Below are 23,144 nucleotides of genomic sequence, written 5' to 3' on the forward strand. Positions count from 1 at the left end.
ACTGAAATTAATGGTGTAAAACCCGTAAAACACGCGAAATATGGGAAAATTGGGTGTTTTTGATATATAAATGGAAAATATAATAAGATACACCAACTAAATTTATGTTTATGCTACAAATAAACCTAAAGGCCACAGCCCACAATTCATCTTGTATTTTTAGTTATTTAATATTGCAAAAAATACAAGAAAAATAGGAAAAATGGGTAAAAATAAGGGAAAAATGGATTTTGAGTGCCGAAAATTAAGGAAAAATAAGAACCATGTTTGTGAATGTTTGTGGGGTCTAAAGCATGAGGATTTGCCTCAATTCAGCCCCAAATTTTTGTTCTAGTGTGGTTTTTTTTTGCGTTTATACACAAAAAATGTGGAAAATGAACCCTAAACCGATCGATAATGCACAACCTAAACGAGTGAGGGGGTAGAGTGTATAAAAAGTGTTTAAATGCTGAATGAAATGATGAAAAGATTGCTAGTTTTTATGCATATCATTTAGGTTGGCCGTTAATTTAAAATTAAGAACCTAGTAGCACGACGGTTCTCGGTGCTAGGTTCATGCAACACCACATATGAGCAATAGTCAAAATCATTGAAAGAAATGTTTTCCACATGTGCACAAATGCTGATTTTCTTAATTGTTTGAGCATGTGGGCATTCACTACTTGCATAAATCATAAAGAAACTTAAAGGTATTAGGAACTCCTGGATGCATGGCAATTGCTTTCTAGAGGAGCATGACCCGCGTTGAGTGAGAGACAGGATATCCCAAGCTGTAGGCTAGGCATTGGGTCTAAGGGAAAAGAAAAGTGAGGTATGGTACATCCTAGAACGAAATAATTGGTACCTTGAGAGGACTATGTGTGAAGTGTTATATATGTTTAGCGACGCATCGAGGGGCCAATCCCCAAGATGTAGGAGAGTCGTAGTGAGGTAGCGGCAGTCAGCCGTAGGAGGACCTCCTATGTTTGTACTTCGTGCCATTTGGCAATGTGCTGGGACTCCCTCTGAGGAGTGTTAATTGGGTTAGAGTTGGACTATGAGACGTGATACAAACGCAAGATGATTAGGAAGGCAATCTATGATGTATGTGTCATCAACGCTCCTGGCCGCGAGGCCGTGGGGTTGTTGAGCGCATGATAGAGGTCTGGCTAGTGCATGAGCCAGTGCCGGCCTGTTTTAGGTCCCATCACTTTGGCTGCTATGAGTTGCGGTTTATGAAATTTGGGGAGTGGCGGCCACGCACTACCCCCCTCCTTAGACTTGATTACATATGTTTCTATCGGTGGCTTTGTGGCCCGGGATGAGGTCGCGCAGCCCTTGCTGAAAGTTGTAACAATGCGAACGTTGCCTATTGCGAGGTGGATGCACTGCGACTCGTAATCAACATTGCAATGGGTTTGCTTTTTGAAAGTTTGCCCCAGCAGTGACTCTGTGCCTGCGTTTTCAGCATTTGGAAACACGTAAAAAATCATTGGAACAGTCTCAGACTCAATAGAAATGGCTGCTTTGCACTTGCCGAGTAGTGCGTAGGAATGGGCCCCATATGGGCTTAATTCCACATTAGTGGGCTGAAGTTATGGTTTGCCAAGTTGAGTCCAATGATTGTGGGTTAAGACATTGAAGTCTCCTCCCTCGTCGATCAAGGCATTGAAAGCACATGTTTGTTTTGCCGTGACCATAATATAGAGGTATGTGGGTTCTACGGCTTCCTCATCCTCGTCATCGATTTCAGTGATTGTGGCTACTCGTACGTTGACAAGCGGTTCTAACATCGGTGGCTCATGCAAAGGGTGCATAGGAGGGTAGTACTTCTTGACACGACTGCCATTGAAGAAGCCTATCCTGTGAGGTGTCCGCTAGTCCCAATCCACGGCACACCTTTTAGTAGTCCATCAGTAGGTTTTTCCATAAATGACGCTGCCCGGTGCTCCCTTGGAACATCACGGGTTTGTCACTTAGGCCCTACCGAGTCTACTTCGCAATGGGAGAGTTCTAGCCGAACCCACTAGGATCAACCTGAAGACTTGGGTTTCTAAAATCGGATGGGTCTCCTAGCAGCCAACTAGCTTCAGTAATTTCAAGTTCCACTTTTTAGAGGATTACTCGATCTGAAGCGGACTTGCCATTGCACTTGGTTCAAAGAGAATGGGAGACGGAGGGGAGTGTGGTACGTCAACCCTCCTGCCCATAAGGCAAAATCCCATTCCGGCCCCCTAAAACAATGCAAGTCGGTTCTACCTAATGACTACTTGGTCAATTTATCGTCTTCCTATTTCTATATCCGATGTAGAAAAGCTCCCAGCTAACCGGGACCACCCTACCATTGGACGGACCCGTCGGGGTTACGCCCACCCGCTTTCCTCTGATGATGGGTTATCTTTAGTTTTTTAATTACCTACAACACATTTATTGGAACATATACAATCAGCTTCCTTAATTAGTCCGTTTAGTCACACGTTCCTTCACATAATTTATCTCACTAACACGCATACAATTCGAATAGTAAAGCAAACTTCTTTATTATATTGGAAGTCTTATTACAATTTCCATCATTCCGTCCCAGCGGAAGATACACAGAATTCCATAAGGACATTCTGTCCACCAAGATTTCACCCTCATAACTAGTATTTAGGGTTCCAGGATCCCATCCTGGGTCACGAAGGGGCTCGTATGATTCTTGGAACAATGCAGGATTTACAGCCAGAGCCCCCTCTGGCACCTACAATTCCTACTGCCGAGACTATCCCTACTGATAGACCTTTCGCCTACGGAGCTGGTCCAAGCCTCTCGTAGCAATAATCATGACCCCCTTGGAGTAGGGTCTCGCCGCTGGCTTGGGGGTAGCCTAGCGCGATCCTTCCTTTTATTCTGTTGGCAATAATTTCAATCAAAATCTAGATTCTAGCAAACACAAACAGTCCTTTCAAATATGTATCAAATAGTGCAATGACAATCATCCCAACATGTAAATCACAGTTTCACATAGCCAAGGTAGACCTTATCCTAAGGTAACCTTTCATTCTAATGAGGATTCTTCTCCCCATAAAGAAGTGTTGAATACACCTCTTAAAACATGTTAAGCAGGGCATGAGTTTTCCATTTGGATTCACTTATCTAAACATAAGCAAAATCCCTTAAGGAAATATATTGTGTCAATAAACTCAACGAGATGATCTTTAGGATTCCTAAATAGATAACTAGTTTCTATAACCTTCACTAATCAGTTCTTAACCTTGTCGCATTTGATCATAACTATATGGAATACGCGTAAAGACATATGTACAATAACCTTTGGCAATTAATTCTATCATGATTCAATGCCTTAGTATCCCAACTATTCTAGCTAGAAATCATAGTGATTAATCATTTTATGCTTGAACTAATATGTCTTTCTGGATGAGTTATCAGTTTAATGTGTAAGCGAAGAATATGAAAGCTAATATCCTATGTAATTTATCTTATATTGTAAAATTGATAATCTAGTAATGAATAACCTGGTTTGGCGGCATGACGACATTAGGAACTTCATCTTTACTCGCTCTCGCATTAGCCACACCCGATGTTCCAATTGTGGTGGCAATTCCCGCAACCTCGGGCACTCCCGTATCATTGGCAATACCCGTTGCTTGACCGGTTGCATTGATTTCCATAGCTTTTCCACTTCGTCGCTTTGGAGCCATCGTCCACGAGGAGTTTGAGAGATAGGGAAGGTGGGATAGATTTTAGATGAGAGAGGGTAGAGAATATGGCTTAGTTAAAGATCGAGACAAGGGATTTGAGCTAACTCTCTTCCTCTTTCTCTTTCTTTCTCTCTCTCTCTTTCTAGCTTCTCGCAGCCTCTTGAAGGAGTATTCTTCCTTCTCTCTTCTTCTCTCTCGTAGCCTCTCGGGGTCTCCTTATCTCCCCTATGCCTCTCCCATGCCTCGTATTTATAGTGAATTGGGGAAGAGTGCTTGTGGTTGAGAAGTGGAGCTCTTTGTGGAGGGGGATCTTGGAAAGATCAGTGATCTAATGCTCAGATCATAAATCTGATGGTTCCATTGGCTCCGAAAGGGGGGTAAAACACCAAGACACTTGGTTAGAAAGCTCTCAGTTCACTCCTTCTTCTTTTCTCTGTTTGAAGTGCTATCTACTGCCTGTAAACTGCGATCGCGGCGCGCGTGATTTCGCCAGTCACTTTTCCTTATTTTTCTTTTTATAAAATCTTCAAACTAACTAACACATCACTTGTTTTTTTCTTTTAAATGACATCTAGTTCTAGAAATCTCCATATCTTTTTTTAAATTTTTTTTAAAGATAATCTCTAAAATATTCTAGTCTTGTCCAAAAGTCTAATATTTTTAGACCATCCAAACTATACACATTATCCTAGTGATTAATATAACTCATAAGTTTCGTTCACGTTGTAATTTACGTGAAGGATGGCCACGGTCCTTGCCAATTCGAAAAAAATATCGAATTTACGACTCTTGATTTTTTTAAATAAAATATTTTAAATTAAATAAAAATTATTAATAATTAATGTTAGTTAGTTTTTACCTTAGTTAGTCTTTAGTTAGTAATCTTACTAACTTATTAATTAACTAACTAACTTTTGAACTAACCAACTAACTTTTATTGTGTGGAAATATTACATCCTTCTCCCCTTAGAGAAATCGAGATGTCCTCATCTCGAGAGAAACTGTGGGTATTGTTGATGAAGAGCATCCACATCTATCCATGAAGCATCTTCTTCAGGGTAATCCTTCCATTGGACAAGGTATTCTCTAAGGGTTCTACTCCTTAATTTTCTCTCCCTTACATCAATTACTCTGTCAGGTTGTAGCTCAAGGACTCCTTGGCTAGGTATTACAACTTGTTCATCATCAAGGATATGGTTAGGGTTAGCTACGTATGCTTTCAATAAGCTAACATGAAATACATTGTGGATTTTTATATTCTCAGGGAGTTGTATCTTGTAAGCGCTTGGTCCTAGGCACTTGAGAATCTTATAGGGTCCACAATATCTTGGACTTAGCTTCTTAAACTCACCTAAAGACAAAGAACTCTTCTTTGGATGGACACGGATGAAGACCATGTCTCCCTCTTTGAGGATTCGTTCTTGCCTTTTTAGATCAGCATATGCCTTTTGTCGATCTTTGGCAGCTTGAATATCCTGTCTGATGATCTTGATTTGATCATCCATTTCTTCTAACATTTTTCTCGAGGCTTCTACCCTTAGAGTAGGATCGGAAAAATTAAGTGGCATACGACAATCTTGACCATATAGTGCCTGAAATGGAGTCATCTGAATACTTCGATGATAGGAGGCATTATAGGAAAATTCCACTAAGGATAGATACTGAATCCACCTTTTAGGTTCCTTGCTACAATATGCACGCAGAATATCCTCAATTACTTGATTAACTCGTTCTGTCTGCCCATCAATTTGTGGATGATAAGCAGTACTGAAACAAAGTTGGGTTCCAATGGCTTCAAATAAACTCTTCCAGAAGTGTGATGTGAAAAGAGAATCACGATCACTGATGATCCTTTTAGGTAACCCATGTAACCTAAAAATCTCTTTTACAAAAATTCTAGCAATATCTGAAGCCTTGTAATTGGTTTTTGTTGGGAGAAGATGAGCGACCTTTGTTAGCATGTCTACTATTACCATTATTGAGTTATATCCTCCTTGTACAGAAGGTAACCCGACTACAAAGTCCATGCTAATAAATTCCCATTTCATCTGGGGAATGTCAAGTGGCTGGAGTTTTCCTGGTAACTTGACACGTTCAGATTTTACCCTTTGGCAATTTAGACATTCAGTGACATACTTAAGTACATCACCCTTGAGTTTTTGCCAGTAATAACTTTTCCTAACAGCATTAAGAGTTTTTGCATATCCTGGGTGTCCTGAAAAAGGAGAATCATGTGCTTCCCAAAGTATCCTTCTCTTGAGAGTCTGACTTGAAGGAATGCATAGTCTCATTCTGAAATAAACAAGTCCTTCATCTTCATCTATAGAGAATTCCTGATACTTAGTCTTGAATTTGGGATCTTGTTCCTTATTCTGAACTTCCCAAAACAATTGTTGATAGTCTAGGTCCTTATTTGCTTCATCCTTGGTCAACTCGATGATAGGATTAGTCGGCAACGATACCATTATAGCCAGAGTTTCTGACCTAGATGGTTCTTCAGTGATAAGAGCATTAAGGAAGGCTTTACGGCTAAGGGCATCTGCTACTACATTTTCTTTACCGTGTCTGAACTTAATTTCAAAGTCATATTCCTGTAGAACCTCGATCCAACGTCGTTGCCTCATATTAAGATCAGGTTGAGTAAAAATCCACTTAAGACTTTTATGATCTGTGACTAAGGAAAACTTATTTCCAAGCAAGTAATGTCTCCATAATTTGAGAGCATGAATCACAGCTAATAACTCCAGGTCATGAGTAGCATATTTCTGCTCATGGATTTTCAATTTTCTTGAAGAGTAAGCTATAGGATGTCCTTCCTGCATTAGCACACATCCCAATGCAAGAGAGCTGGCATCTGCGACAACTTCAAATTCCTTGCTTAAGTCAGGTAGCCTTAAGATAGGAGCAATTACGAGACTATGCTTTAGTTACTCAAAGCTAGATTGTTCGATTGGCATCCAATTAATGGCAACTTGCTTCTTAAGTAAATTTGTAAGAGGTGCTGCAATTTGAGCATAGTTTCTTATGAATACCCTATACCATCCTGTTAGACCTAGAAAACGTCTCACTTCCTTGATAGTGGTTGGGGGTGGCCAATCTTGAACATCCTTGACCTTGGAAGGATCTACTAATATACCCTCAATAGACACTATGAATCCCAAGTATTCAATCTTTCTTTTGAAGAATGCACACTTCTTCTTCTTGGCATACAACTTGTGTGTTCTCATTGTCTCTAGGACAATGCGAAGATGTGGTTCATGATCCTCTTCCTCCTTAGAATAAGTTAGGATGTCATCAAAGAATACAAGGACAAAGTCATCAAGATGGGGTCTAAAAATGTCCTGCATTAACCTGTTGAAGGTAGCTAGAGCATTTGTCAATCCAAATGACATCACAATGAATTCGAAATGGCCGTATCTTGTGTTGAAGACGGTCTTTGGAATGTCTTCATTCTTGACTCTAATCTGGTAATATCCTGACCGAAGATCAATCTTAGAAAAGATCTTTGCTCCTTGTAGACGATCAAAAAGCTCATCAATCCTTGGGATTGGGTACTTATTCTTTACTATCACCTGGTTTAGCCCTCGGTAGTCGATACAAAGACAGAGAGTTCCATCTTTCTTCTTTTGGAATAATACTGGGGCTCTCCATGGTGAATTACTTGGCCGGATATATCCTTGTTCTAGCAGTTGCTTGAGTTGCTCTTTTAGTTCGATGGCTTCAGGAATAGACATTTTGTAAGGTCTTTTTGCCACTGGAGCAGCTCCTAGAACAAGTTTGATCTCATGATCAACTTCTCTTTCTAGAGGTAACTCAATTAGCTCTTCAGGAAATATGTCAGCGTACTCTTTTAACCAGGATGGTTCTTCTTCTGCATGACCATCTTGATTTGTCTTGTTAAGCTTGATCAAGTAAACAGGTAATCCTTTCTTCAAGCCTTTCACAATTCGAGAAGCTTTTTCCAATTGAACTTTAGGTTTCCCTGTTTCACCTTGTGTAGTTGCTATTTCACCATTCAAATCCTGAAATGTGACTTGACCTTTTCCACAATGGATATGAGCATCATTGGGAATCAGCCAATCCATTCCTAGTAAACATTCATAGGCTCCTAGGTTCATTACCCTGAACCTCATACTTGAAAGGTTTTCCCCTAGGTTAAACTCTACCTTGGCAGTTTGCTATGTAGAAAGTACTTCCTTTCCATCTGCTAATTCCACAAGCAGCTTTGATGCATTTACAATATCTATACCTATATTCTTAGCACACTTGGGTGAAATAAATGAGTGTGTACTTCCACAGTCAATCAAAACTTTAAATGATTTACCTTGGTGACTAGCCGGTGTCTGTATTACCGAATATTGACGATTTGGTCCTTTCCTGTGGAATGCAGCATGAACAGTTGCTCTTTCAATATCTTCTTCCATAGTAGGGTCTTCCTCCTTATTAGTCTCTTTTAGGGTAATATTTGACGTTCTTCCTCTTGCCATAGCTACATAACCACGACCTTGGGCAGCTCTGCCTTGACCTCGAAATTGGCCTTGGTGATGGTTTCTACCGAGCTTTGGAAAATCTCTCCTGAAATGTCCTGTCTCATTACAGTGGAAGCACCTAAGACCATCCCTGTTTCCTTGGGTAGGAATAAAATTTCCAACTGCATTGGATTTTGCCTTCTTCTTTTGTCCTTGGAAAATTTGTCCTTGGGTTCTTTTTGCTTGACCTTTGAATCCTCCTTTGTTCTGGTTATTGTAGCTCTAGAACTTATTGTTATTAGGCTTTGATTGTACTTCCCGCACAATAGGAGCAGCTCGAATCAAAGCATCCTGGAGGTCTATGGGGCGCATTGATTCTAAACGAGTGTTCAGAGGATAATTTACCCCATTGCAAAACTTAGACACTTGTTGAACAGTATCCATGGGGGGTGCATATTTAAGAAGAGAAACAAACTTGGAGTAGTATGCGTCCAAGGCCAGTCCCATTTGCTTCAAATTGAAGAACTCGTTCATCTTTTGGGTGCGATAAGCTGGAGGTAAATACCTCCCTCTTACAGCTTCTTTCAGCAAGTCCTAAGTAATGGTATTTTCAGGGACACCTTGATCTCGGCATCACTGCTTCCACCAAAGTCGAGCTTCACCAATTAATTTTAGCTTAGCTATCATAGCTTGGTTGGTTGGGATAGTTCCAGCAGCAGTAAAATAATCTTCCATCGATTCGATCCAAATTTCTGCATCAGCTTCCACATTTTTGCCTTTCCCATTAAACTCTGGAGGTTTGACTTGCTTCAATAAATTCCTTTTCTCTTGAGCTTCGTTGGGAATTATTGTGGGTGCAAGATTGTGGGAAATTTTTAGAAATTCGTAAGTTAAATTTTACAACTCTATGTAGCGTCAATAATTGAGTTCAGTACTCAAAATATCTCTCGCTTAGTTTACTGAAACAACTCTCAAATCAACTTTCTTCCCATAAAATTAAATTGCAATTTCAGAGGTTTCAAGATAAAAATAATAAAATAGGATTGCATTATTTCTTTGATTGATGAAGTATCAATCAATCTTTTATTACAATGGATGTACAAGGTAATCAGATGGAAGGAAATACATTATTCAGATGGCTCACAGGCTCAACTTATTTTCTCTCAGGAAAGGATTCCCTACTACAATCTAAGTATGACACTCTGATACATCCTTTATGAAGTAACTTGGATTCCGAGAGTAAATATCTAGGAATCTATATTTTTGAGGGAGTTTAGGAAATCCCTCTTTTTTGTAGTTGCGGCGGCTAGAGCGACCTATGACTTTTATTCTGTCAGCCGGAAGGATCTTCGTAACTTCCCCATAGATATATTGGTTTAGTTTGATCTTCTTGCCTCTAGTATACAGGGTTGAGTTTACAGTGGCCTCATGAAATAGATAGATCTTAAAAACTTTAAGATCTTCCATCCATTTTACCCTTTTTAGATTATTTTGAAGATAAGCTAGACGGCTTGCATCAATATAGCAATATCCTCCACTAATCATCCATCGTCTTTCATGATATAGAGGCGACGGGTTGTACAACTGATCTAGTACTCGCGTCATCTGAATTCTCCAGGAAAAACTAGATGAATGCATAGCTGACATAAACATTACTTGAAAGATCAAGAATCGCTTCCAAGATTCATTACTCTGCCATAATTCAAAAAACATACGTTAATAGAGAGAAGAAACATGTCCTAGGCAATGCTTAGAAAAAATAATAATTTTCTTAAGCTTACGTCCTAATCTATACTAACGTGGGCTCTGATACCAACTGTGAGGTGTCCGCTAGTCCCAATCCACGGCACACCTTTTAGTAGTCCATCAGTAGGTTTTTCCATAAATGACGCCGCCCGGTGCTCCCTTGGAACATCACGGGTTTGTCACTTAGGGCCTACCGAGTCTACTTCGCAACGGGAGAGTTCTAGCCGAACCCACTAGGATCGACCTGAAGACTTGGGTTTCTAAAATCGGATGGGTCTCCTAGCAGCCAGCTAGCATCAGTAATTTCGAGTTCCACTTTTTAGAGGATTACTTGATCTGAAGCGGACTTGCCATTGCACTTGGTTCAAAGAGAATGGGAGACGGAGGGGAGTGTGGTACGTCAACCCTCCTGCCCATAAGGCAAAATCCCATTCTGGCCCCCTAAAACAATGCAAGTCGGTTCTACCTAATGACTACTTGGTCAATTTATCGTCTTCCTATTTCTATATCCGATGTAGAAAAGCTCCCAGCTAACCGGGACCACCCTACCATTGGACGGACCCGTCGGGGTTACGCCCACCCGCTTTCCTCTGATGATGGGTTATCTTTAGTTTTTTAATTACCTACAACACATTTATTGGAACATATACAATCAGCTTCCTTAATTAGTCCGTTTAGTCACACGTTCCTTCACATAATTTATCTCACTAACACGCATACAATTCGAATAGTAAAGCAAACTTCTTTATTATATTGGAAGTCTTATTACAATTTCCATCATTCTGTCCCAGCGGAAGATACACAGAATTCCATAAGGACATTCTCTCCACCAAGATTTCACCCTCATAACTAGTATTTAGGGTTCCAGGATCCCATCCTGGGTCACGAAGGGGCTCGTATGATTCTTGGAACAATGCAGGATTTACAGCCAAAGCCCCCTCTGGCACCTACAATTCCTACTGCTCGAGACTATCCCTACTGATAGACCTTTCGCCTACGGAGCCGGTCCAAGCCTCTCGTAGCGATAATCATGACCCCCTTGGAGTAGGGTCTCGCCGCTGGCTTGGGGGTAGCCTAGCGCGATCCTTCCTTTTATTCTGTTGGCAATAATTTCAATCAAAATCTAGATTCTAGCAAACACAAACAGTCCTTTCAAATATGTATCAAATAGTGCAATGACAATCATCCCAACATGTAAATCACAGTTTCACATAGCCAAGGTAGACCTTATCCTAAGGTAACCTTTCATTCTAATGAGGATTCTTCTCCCCATAAAGAAGTGTTGAATACACCTCTTAAAACATGTTAAGCAGGGCATGAGTTTTCCATTTGGATTCACTTATCTAAACATAAGCAAAATCCCTTAAGGAAATATATTGTGTCAATAAACTCAACGAGATGATCTTTAGGATTCCTAAATAGATAACTAGTTTCTATAACCTTCACTAATCAGTTCTTAACCTTGTCGCATTTGATCATAACTATATGGAATACGCGTAAAGACATATGTACAATAACCTTTGGCAATTAATTCTATCATGATTCAATGCCTTAGTATCCCAACTATTCTAGCTAGAAATCATAGTGATTAATCGTTTTATGCTTGAACTAATATGTCTTTCTGGATGAGTTATGAGTTTAATGTGTAAGCGAAGAATATGAAAGCTAATATCCTATGTAATTTATCTTATATTGTAAAATTGATAATCTAGTAATGAATAACCTGGTTTGGCGGCATGACGACATTAGGAACTTCATCTTTACTCGCGCTCGCATTAGCCACACCCGATGTTCCAATTGTGGTGGCAATTCCCGTAACCTCGGGCACTCCCGTATCATTGGTAATACCCGTTGCTTGACCGGTTGCATTGATTTCCATAGCTTTTCCACTTCGTCGCTTTGGAGCCATCGTCCACGAGGAGTTTGAGAGATAGGGAAGGTGGGATAGATTTTAGATGAGAGAGGGTAGAGAATATGGCTTAGTTAAAGATCGAGACAAGGGATTTGAGCTAACTCTCTTCCTCTTTCTCTTTCTCTCTCTCTCTCTCTTTCTAGCTTCTCGCAGCCTCTTGAAGGAGTATTCTTCCTTCTCTCTTCTTCTCTCTCGCAGCCTCTCGAGGTCTCCTTATCTCCCCTATGCCTCTCCCATGCCTCGTATTTATAGTGAATTGGGGAAGAGTGCTTCTGGTTGAGAAGTGGAGCTCTTTGTGGAGGGGGATCTTGGAAAGATCAATGATCTAATGCTCAGATCATAAATCTGATGGTTCCATTGGCTCCGAAAGGGGGGTAAAACACCAAGACACTTGGTTAGAAAGCTCTCAGTTCACTCCTTCTTCTTTTCTCTGTTTGAAGTGCTATCTACTGCCTGTAAACTGCGATCGCGGCGCGCGTGATTTCGCCAGTCACTTTTCCTTATTTTTCTTTTTATAAAATCTTCAAACTAACTAACACATCACTTGTTTTTTTCTTTTAAATGACATCTAGTTCTAGAAATCTCCATATCTTTTTTTAAAATTTTTTTAAAGATAATCTCTAAAATATTCTAGTCTTGTCCAAAAGTCTAATATTTTTAGACCATCCAAACTATACACATTATCCTAGTGATTAATATAACTCATAAGTTTCGTTCACGTTGTAATTTACGTGAAGGATGGCCACGGTCCTTGCCAATTCGAAAAAAATATCGAATTTACGACTCTTGATTTTTTTAAATAAAATATTTTAAATTAAATAAAAATTATTAATAATTAATGTTAGTTAGTTTTTACCTTAGTTAGTCTTTAGTTAGTAATCTTACTAACTTATTAATTAACTAACTAACTTTTGAACTAACCAACTAACTTTTATTGTGTGGAAATATTACATCCTTCTCCCCTTAGAGAAATCGAGATGTCCTCATCTCGAGAGAAACTGTGGGTATTGTTGATGAAGAGCATCCACATCTATCCATGAAGCATCTTCTTCAGGGTAATCCTTCCATTGGACAAGGTATTCTCTAAGGGTTCTACTCCTTAATTTTCTCTCCCTTACATCAATTACTCTGTCAGGTTGTAGCTCAAGGACTCCTTGGCTAGGTATTACAACTTGTTCATCATCAAGGATATGGTTAGGGTTAGCTACGTATGCTTTCAATAAGCTAACATGAAATACATTGTGGATTTTTATATTCTCAGGGAGTTGTATCTTGTAAGCGCTTGGTCCTAGGCACTTGAGAATCTTATAGGGTCCACAATATCTTGGACTTAGCTTCTTAAACTCACCTAAAGACAAAGAACTCTTCTTTGGATGGACACGGATGAAGACCATGTCTCCCTCTTTGAGGATTCGTTCTTGCCTTTTTAGATCAGCATATGCCTTTTGTCGATCTTTGGCAGCTTGAATATCCTGTCTGATGATCTTGATTTGATCATCCATTTCTTCTAACATTTTTCTCGAGGCTTCTACCCTTAGAGTAGGATCGGAAAAATTAAGTGGCATACGACAATCTTGACCATATAGTGCCTGAAATGGAGTCATCTGAATACTTCGATGATAGGAGGCATTATAGGAAAATTCCACTAAGGATAGATACTGAATCCACCTTTTAGGTTCCTTGCTACAATATGCACGCAGAATATCCTCAATTACTTGATTAACTCGTTCTGTCTGCCCATCAGTTTGTGGATGATAAGCAGTACTGAAACAAAGTTGGGTTCCAATGGCTTCAAATAAACTCTTCCAGAAGTGTGATGTGAAAAGAGAATCACGATCACTGATGATCCTTTTAGGTAACCCATGTAACCTAAAAATCTCTTTTACAAAAATTCTAGCAATATCTGAAGCCTTGTAATTGGTTTTTGTTGGGAGAAGATGAGCGACCTTTGTTAGCATGTCTACTATTACCATTATTGAGTTATATCCTCCTTGTACAGAAGGTAACCCAACTACAAAGTCCATGCTAATAAATTCCCATTTCATCTGGGGAATGTCAAGTGGCTGGAGTTTTCCTGGTAACTTGACACGTTCAGATTTTACCCTTTGGCAATTTAGACATTCAGTGACATACTTAAGTACATCACCCTTGAGTTTTTGCCAGTAATAACTTTTCCTAACAGCATTAAGAGTTTTTGCATATCCTGGGTGTCCTGAAAAAGGAGAATCATGTGCTTCCCAAAGTATCCTTCTCTTGAGAGTCTGACTTGAAGGAATGCATAGTCTCATTCTGAAATAAACAAGTCCTTCATCTTCATCTATAGAGAATTCCTGATACTTAGTCTTGAATTTGGGATCTTGTTCCTTATTCTGAACTTCCCAAAACAATTGTTGATAGTCTAGGTCCTTATTTGCTTCATCCTTGGTCAACTCGATGGTAGGATTAGTCGGCATCGATACCATTGTAGCCAGAGTTTCTGACCTAGATGGTTCTTCAGTGATAAGAGCATTAAGGAAGGCTTTACGGCTAAGGGCATCTGCTACTACATTTTCTTTACCGTGTCTGAACTTAATTTCAAAGTCATATTCCTGTAGAACCTCGATCCAACGTCGTTGCCTCATATTAAGATCAGGTTGAGTAAAAATCCACTTAAGACTTTTATGATCTGTGACTAAGGAAAACTTATTTCCAAGCAAGTAATGTCTCCATAATTTGAGAGCATGAATCACAGCTAATAACTCCAGGTCATGAGTAGCATATTTCTGCTCATGGATTTTCAATTTTCTTGAAGAGTAAGCTATAGGATGTCCTTCCTGCATTAGCACACATCCCAATGCAAGAGAGCTGGCATCTGCGACAACTTCAAATTCCTTGCTTAAGTCAGGTAGCCTTAAGATAGGAGCAATTACGAGACTATGCTTTAGTTACTCAAAGCTAGATTGTTCGATTGGCATCCAATTAATGGCAACTTGCTTCTTAAGTAAATTTGTAAGAGGTGCTGCAATTTGAGCATAGTTTCTTATGAATACCCTATACCATCCTGTTAGACCTAGAAAACGTCTCACTTCCTTGATAGTGGTTGGGGGTGGCCAATCTTGAACATCCTTGACCTTGGAAGGATCTACTAATATACCCTCAATAGACACTATGAATCCCAAGTATTCAATCTTTCTTTTGAAGAATGCACACTTCTTCTTCTTGGCATACAACTTGTGTGTTCTCATTGTCTCTAGGACAATGCGAAGATGTGGTTCATGATCCTCTTCCTCCTTAGAATAAGTTAGGATGTCATCAAAGAATACAAGGACAAAGTCATCAAGATGGGGTCTAAAAATGTCCTGCATTAACCTGTTGAAGGTAGCTAGAGCATTTGTCAATCCAAATGACATCACAATGAATTCGAAATGGCCGTATCTTGTGTTGAAGACGGTCTTTGGAATGTCTTCATTCTTGACTCTAATCTGGTAATATCCTGACCGAAGATCAATCTTAGAAAAGATCTTTGCTCCTTGTAGACGATCAAGAAGCTCATCAATCCTTGGGATTGGGTACTTATTCTTTACTATCACCTGGTTTAGCCCTCGGTAGTCGATACAAAGACAGAGAGTTCCATCTTTCTTCTTTTGGAATAATACTGGGGCTCTCCATGGTGAATTACTTGGCCGGATATATCCTTGTTCTAGCAGTTGCTTGAGTTGCTCTTTTAGTTCGATGGCTTCAGGAATAGACATTTTGTAAGGTCTTTTTGCCACTGGAGCAGCTCCTAGAACAAGTTTGATCTCATGATCAACTTCTCTTTCTAGAGGTAACTCAATTAGCTCTTCAGGAAATATGTCAGCGTACTCTTTTAACCAGGATGGTTCTTCTTCTGCATGACCATCTTGATTTGTCTTGTTAAGCTTGATCAAGTAAACAGGTAATCCTTTCTTCAAGCCTTTCACAATTCGAGAAGCTTTTTCCAATTGAACTTTAGGTTTCCCTGTTTCACCTTGTGTAGTTGCTATTTCACCATTCAAATCCTGAAATGTGACTTGACCTTTTCCACAATGGATATGAGCATCATTGGGAATCAGCCAATCCATTCCTAGTAAACATTCATAGGCTCCTAGGTTCATTACCCTGAACCTCATACTTGAAAGGTTTTCCCCTAGGTTAAACTCTACCTTGGCAGTTTGCTGTGTAGAAAGTACTTCCTTTCCATCTGCTAATTCCACAAGCAGCTTTGATGCATTTACAATATCTATACCTATATTCTTAGCACACTTGGGTGAAATAAATGAGTGTGTACTTCCACAGTCAATCAAAACTTTAAATGATTTACCTTGGTGACTAGCCGGTGTCTGTATTACCGAATATTGACGATTTGGTCCTTTCCTGTGGAATGCAGCATGAACAGTTGCTCTTTCAATATCTTCTTCCATAGTAGGGTCTTCCTCCTTATTAGTCTCTTTTAGGGCAATATTTGACGTTCTTCCTCTTGCCATAGCTACATAACCACGACCTTGGGCAGCTCTGCCTTGACCTCGAAATTGGCCTTGGTGATGGTTTCTACCAAGCTTTGGAAAATCTCTCCTAAAATGTCCTGTCTCATTACAGTGGAAGCACCTAAGACCATCCCTGTTTCCTTGGGTAGGAATAAAATTTCCAACTGCATTGGATTTTGCCTTCTTCTTTTGTCCTTGGAAAAATTGTCCTTGGGTTCTTTTTGCTTGACCTTTGAATCCTCCTTTGTTCTGGTTATTGTAGCTCTAGAACTTATTGTTATTAGGCTTTGATTGTACTTCCCGCACAATAGGAGCAGCTCGAATCAAAGCATCCTGGAGGTCTATGGGGCGCATTGATTCTAAACGAGTGTTCAGAGGATAATTTACCCCATTGCAAAACTTAGACACTTGTTGAACAGTATCCATGGGGGGTGCATATTTAAGAAGAGAAACAAACTTGGAGTAGTATGCGTCCAAGGCCAGTCCCATTTGCTTCAAATTAAAGAACTCGTTCATCTTTTGGGTGCGATAAGCTGGAGGTAAATACCTCCCTCTTACAGCTTCTTTCAGCAAGTCCTAAGTAATGGTATTTTCAGGGACACCTTGATCTCGGCATCACTGCTTCCACCAAAGTCGAGCTTCACCAATTAATTTTAGCTTAGCTATCATAGCTTGGTTGGTTGGGATAGTTCCAGCAGCAGTAAAATAATCTTCCATCGATTCGATCCAAATTTCTGCATCAGCTTCCACATTTTCGCCTTTCCCATTAAACTCTGGAGGTTTGACTTGCTTCAATAAATTCCTTTTCTCTTGAGCTTCGTTGGGAATTATTGTGGGTGCAAGATTGTGGGAAATTTTTAGAAATTCGTAAGTTAAATTTTACAACTCTATGTAGCGTCAATAATTGAGTTCAGTACTCAAAATATCTCTCACTTAGTTTACTGAAACAACTCTCAAATCAACTTTCTTCCCATAAAATTAAATTGCAATTTCAGAGGTTTCAAGATAAAAATAATAAAATAGGATTGCATTATTTCTTTGATTGATGAAGTATCAATCAATCTTTTATTACAATGGATGTACAAGGTAATCAGATGGAAGGAAATACATTATTCAGATGGCTCACAGGCTCAACTTATTTTCTCTCAGGAAAGGATTCCCTACTACAATCTAAGTATGACACTCTGATACATCCTTTATGAAGTAACTTGGATTCCGAGAGTAAATATCTAGGAATCTATATTTTTGAGGGAGTTTAGGAAATCCCTCTTTTTTGTAGTTGCAGCGGCTAGAGCGACCTATGACTTTTATTCTGTCAGCCGGAAGGATCTTCGTAACTTCCCCATAGATATATTGGTTTAGTTTGATCTTCTTGCCTCTAGTATACAGGGTTGAGTTTACAGTGGCCTCATGAAATAGATAGATCTTAACAACTTTAAGATCTTCCATCCATTTTACCATTTTGAGATTATTTTGAAGATAAGCTAGACGGCTTGCATCAATATAGCAATATCCTCCACTAATCATCCATCGTCTTTCATGATATAGAGGCGACGGGTTGTACAACTGATCTAGTACTCGCGTCATCTGAATTCTCCAGGAAAAACTAGATGAATGCATAGCTGACATAAACATTACTTGAAAGATCAAGAATCGCTTCCAAGATTCATTACTCTGCCATAATTCAAAAAACATACGTTAATAGAGAGAAGAAACATGTCCTAGGCTATGCTTAGAAAAAATAATAATTTTCTTAAGCTTACATCGTAATCTATACTAACGTGGGCTCTGATACCAACTGTGAGGTGTCCGCTAGTCCCAATCCAGGGCACACCTTTTAGTAGTCCATCAGTAGGTTTTTCCATAAATGACGCCGCCCGGTGCTCCCTTGGAACATCACGGGTTTGTCACTTAGGGCCTACCGAGTCTACTTCGCAACGGGAGAGTTCTAGCCGAACCCACTAGGATCGACCTGAAGACTTGGGTTTCTAAAATCGGATGGGTCTCCTAGCAGCCAGCTAGCATCAGTAATTTCGAGTTCCACTTTTTAGAGGATTACTCGATCTGAAGCGGACTTGCCATTGCACTTGGTTCAAAGAGAATGGGAGACGGAGGGGAGTGTGGTACGTCAACCCTCCTGCCCATAAGGCAAAATCCCATTCTGGCCCCCTAAAACAATGCAAGTCGGTTCTACCTAATGACTACTTGGTCAATTTATCGTCTTCCTATTTCTATATCCGATGTAGAAAAGCTCCCAGCTAACCGGGACCACCCTACCATTGGACGGACCCGTCGAGGTTACGCCCACCCGCTTTCCTTTGATGATGGGTTATCTTTAGTTTTTTAATTACCTACAACACATTTATTGGAACATATACAATCAGCTTCCTTAATTAGTCCGTTTAGTCACACGTTCCTTCACATAATTTATCTCACTAACACGCATACAATTCGAATAGTAAAGCAAACTTCTTTATTATATTGGAAGTCTTATTACAATTTCCATCATTCTGTCCCAGCGGAAGATACACAGAATTCCATAAGGACATTCTGTCCACCAAGATTTCACCCTCATAACTAGTATTTAGGGTTCCAGGATCCCATCCTGGGTCACGAAGGGGCTCGTATGATTCTTGGAACAATGCAGGATTTACAGCCAGAGCCCCCTCTGGCACCTACAATTCCTACTGCTCGAGACTATCCCTACTGATAGACCTTTCGCCTACGGAGCCGGTCCAAGCCTCTCGTAGCGATAATCATGACCCCCTTGGAGTAGGGTCTCGCCGCTGGCTTGGGGGTAGCCTAGCGCGATCCTTCCTTTTATTCTGTTGGCAATAATTTCAATCAAAATCTAGATTCTAGCAAACACAAACAGTCCTTTCAAATATGTATCAAATAGTGCAATGACAATCATCCCAACATGTAAATCACAGTTTCACATAGCCAAGGTAGACCTTATCCTAAGGTAACCTTTCATTCTAATGAGGATTCTTCTCCCCATAAAGAAGTGTTGAATACACCTCTTAAAACATGTTAAGCAGGGCATGAGTTTTCCATTTGGATTTACTTATCTAAACATAAGCAAAATCCCTTAAGGAAATATATTGTGTCAATAAACTCAACGAGATGATCTTTAGGATTCCTAAATAGATAACTAGTTTCTATAACCTTCACTAATCAGTTCTTAACCTTGTCGCATTTGATCATAACTATATGGAATACGCGTAAAGACATATGTACAATAACCTTTGTCAATTAATTCTATCATGATTCAATGCCTTAGTATCCCAACTATTCTAGCTAGAAATCATAGTGATTAATCGTTTTATGCTTGAACTAATATGTCTTTCTGGATGAGTTATGAGTTTAATGTGTAAGCGAAGAATATGAAAGCTAATATCCTATGTAATTTATCTTATATTGTAAAATTGATAATCTAGTAATGAATAACCTGGTTTGGCGGCATGACGACATTAGGAACTTCATCTTTACTCGCGCTCGCATTAGCCACACCCGATGTTCCAATTGTGGTGGCAATTCCCGTAACCTCGGGCACTCCCGTATCATTGGCAATACCCGTTGCTTGACCGGTTGCATTGATTTCCATAGCTTTTCCACTTCGTCGCTTTGGAGCCATCGTCCACGAGGAGTTTGAGAGATAGGGAAGGTGGGATAGATTTTAGATGAGAGAGGGTAGAGAATATGGCTTAGTTAAAGATCGAGACAAGGGATTTGAGCTAACTCTCTTCCTCTTTCTCTTTCTCTCTCTCTCTCTCTTTCTAGCTTCTCGCAGCCTCTTGAAGGAGCATTCTTCCTTCTCTCTTCTTCTCTCTCGCAGCCTCTCGAGGTCTCCTTATCTCCCCTATGCCTCTCCCATGCCTCGTATTTATAGTGAATTGGGGAAGAGTGCTTGTGGTTGAGAAGTTGAGCTCTTTGTGGAGGGGGATCTTGGAAAGATCAGTGATCTAATGCTGAGATCGTAAATCTGATGGTTCCATTGGCTCCGAAAGGGGGGTAAAACACCAATACACTTGGTTAGAAAGCTCTCAGTTCACTCCTTCTTCTTTTCTCTGTTTGAAGTGCTATCTACTGCCTGTAAACTGCGATCGCGGCGCGCGTGATTTCGCCAGTCACTTTTCCTTATTTTTCTTTTTATAAAATCTTCAAACTAACTAACACATCACTTGTTTTTTTCTTTTAAATGACATCTAGTTCTAGAAATCTCCATATCTTTTTTTAAAATTTTTTTAAAGATAATCTCTAAAATATTCTAGTCTTGTCCAAAAGTCTAATATTTTTAGACCATCCAAACTATACACATTATCCTAGTGATTAATATAACTCATAAGTTTCGTTCACGTTGTAATTTACGTGAAGGATGGCCACGGTCCTTGCCAATTCGAAAAAAATATCGAATTTACGACTCTTGATTTTTTTAAATAAAATATTTTAAATTAAATAAAAATTATTAATAATTAATGTTAGTTAGTTTTTACCTTAGTTAGTCTTTAGTTAGTAATCTTACTAACTTATTAATTAACTAACTAACTTTTGAACTAACCAACTAACTTTTATTGTGTGGAAATATTACATCCTTCTCCCCTTAGAGAAATCGAGATGTCCTCATCTCGAGAGAAACTGTGGGTATTGTTGATGAAGAGCATCCACATCTATCCATGAAGCATCTTCTTCAGGGTAATCCTTCCATTGGACAAGGTATTCTCTAAGGGTTCTACTCCTTAATTTTCTCTCCCTTACATCAATTACTCTGTCAGGTTGTAGCTCAAGGACTCCTTGGCTAGGTATTACAACTTGTTCATCATCAAGGATATGGTTAGGGTTAGCTACGTATGCTTTCAATAAGCTAACATGAAATACATTGTGGATTTTTATATTCTCAGGGAGTTGTATCTTGTAAGCGCTTGGTCCTAGGCACTTGAGAATCTTATAGGGTCCACAATATCTTGGACTTAGCTTCTTAAACTCACCTAAAGACAAAGAACTCTTCTTTGGATGGACACGGATGAAGACTATGTCTCCCTCTTTGAGGATTCGTTCTTGCCTTTTTAGATCAGCATATGCCTTTTGTCGATCTTTGGCAGCTTGAATATCCTGTCTGATGATCTTGATTTGATCATCCATTTCTTCTAACATTTTTCTCGAGGCTTCTACCCTTAGAGTAGGATCGGAAAAATTAAGTGGCATACGACAATCTTGACCATATAGTGCCTGAAATGGAGTCATCTGAATACTTCGATGATAGGAGGCATTATAGGAAAATTCCACTAAGGATAGATACTGAATCCACCTTTTAGGTTCCTTGCTACAATATGCACGCAGAATATCCTCAATTACTTGATTAACTCGTTCTGTCTGCCCATCAGTTTGTGGATGATAAGCAGTACTGAAACAAAGTTGGGTTCCAATGGCTTCAAATAAACTCTTCCAGAAGTGTGATGTGAAAAGAGAATCACGATCACTGATGATCCTTTTAGGTAACCCATGTAACCTAAAAATCTCTTTTACAAAAATTCTAGCAATATCTGGTGCGCAGATCGGACGCAGGTAGCTCACGTAGCGAATTCCCAAAGGTCCCCAAGAACAAAGCACTCTACTTTTTAGCACAAAAATCAATGTGAAAGCAAGCACGACATGAGACAAGAGACAAATTGGGTTGAATCTCCCCCATGCCTTGAGTGAGCGCTTCACAAAGCATGTATTTAATATATATTTTCAATCTTTTTGCTCAAAAATAGCCCAATTACAAAAATATGACAAGCTTTTAGCTTTTGAGTTTGCTTTCTACCAAAAATAGGAAAATAAAGCTAATGGACGGTGCCCAAAGAGTCTGGCACGCCCAATCTCAATGTTCAAATAAAAATAACATATCCAGGCGCATAAGCGCATACAAAATAATAATAAATAGTCGATGTCTCTATAGACATAATCAAAATATAGGCGTGGCGCCTATCAAAATATAGTCGAAAGATCGGAACCCTGCTAGACTCCAATGCTTTCCTCCGCCACTGCTGCTATCTCTACACATCAACTGAAGCATTCACAATCGTTAGTAAAATAACACAATTAAACCGACAAAAGTGAATACCTAGCAGTCTTCAGCTACATAAATAAATCAACTGGTTAGAAATAAATCCTAACCTTAATTTATTACGAGTGCGCACTCTAAACTCATAAACGTTTATTAATTTAATATGCATTTTGCGGAATCACCCGCTATGGAATCACCCATGTACACACTAAATTAATGAAACGCCCGAAAAGGACAGGCGTCCCCATCAACTTCTCGCACAAAGAATCCTCTTTGCGTATGAGCCCCGGTTATCTAAGTTTACGGAATCCACCGTAAAACCTCACGGAATCCACCGTGGAATATGCCTCCTGGCATCATACCCCCGGGGTGGGATAGCAATTGACCTCAATTGCTATTAGCTCAATGTGGAGCTAACAGAGTGGGGAAAGCATTTAGGTCTCTAGCGTGCATCCATTGTGCTTCCTCTACAGGATGGTTCTTAAATTTCACGAGATATCTAGAGTACCTTCGGCCAGTTCTAGTGGTCATGTAGTCAGTGTCTATGATGGCTTCTGGTTCAAGTATTTCAGTCTCTTCTTCTAATAAAGGTGGGTTTTCATAGACAGGGTATGAATTTTCCAATGAGATGGCAGTTCTAACTTGAATGCATTGTCATTAATCTTATGAATGATTCTAAATGGTCCGTAGAATCTAGGGGCTAATTTGACAACTGGATGTCTATCTACACTTTGCAGTCTACGCTTTTCTATTCTAAGCCAAACATAATCATCAACTTTGAAATTCATGGCTTGTCTTTTCTTG

The sequence above is a fragment of the Lygodium microphyllum genome, chromosome 27, assembly GCF_053477565.2.
Source record: "Lygodium microphyllum isolate KBCC chromosome 27, Lygodium_microphyllum_v1.1.10, whole genome shotgun sequence".
NCBI classification, from domain to species: Eukaryota; Viridiplantae; Streptophyta; class Polypodiopsida; order Schizaeales; family Lygodiaceae; genus Lygodium; species Lygodium microphyllum.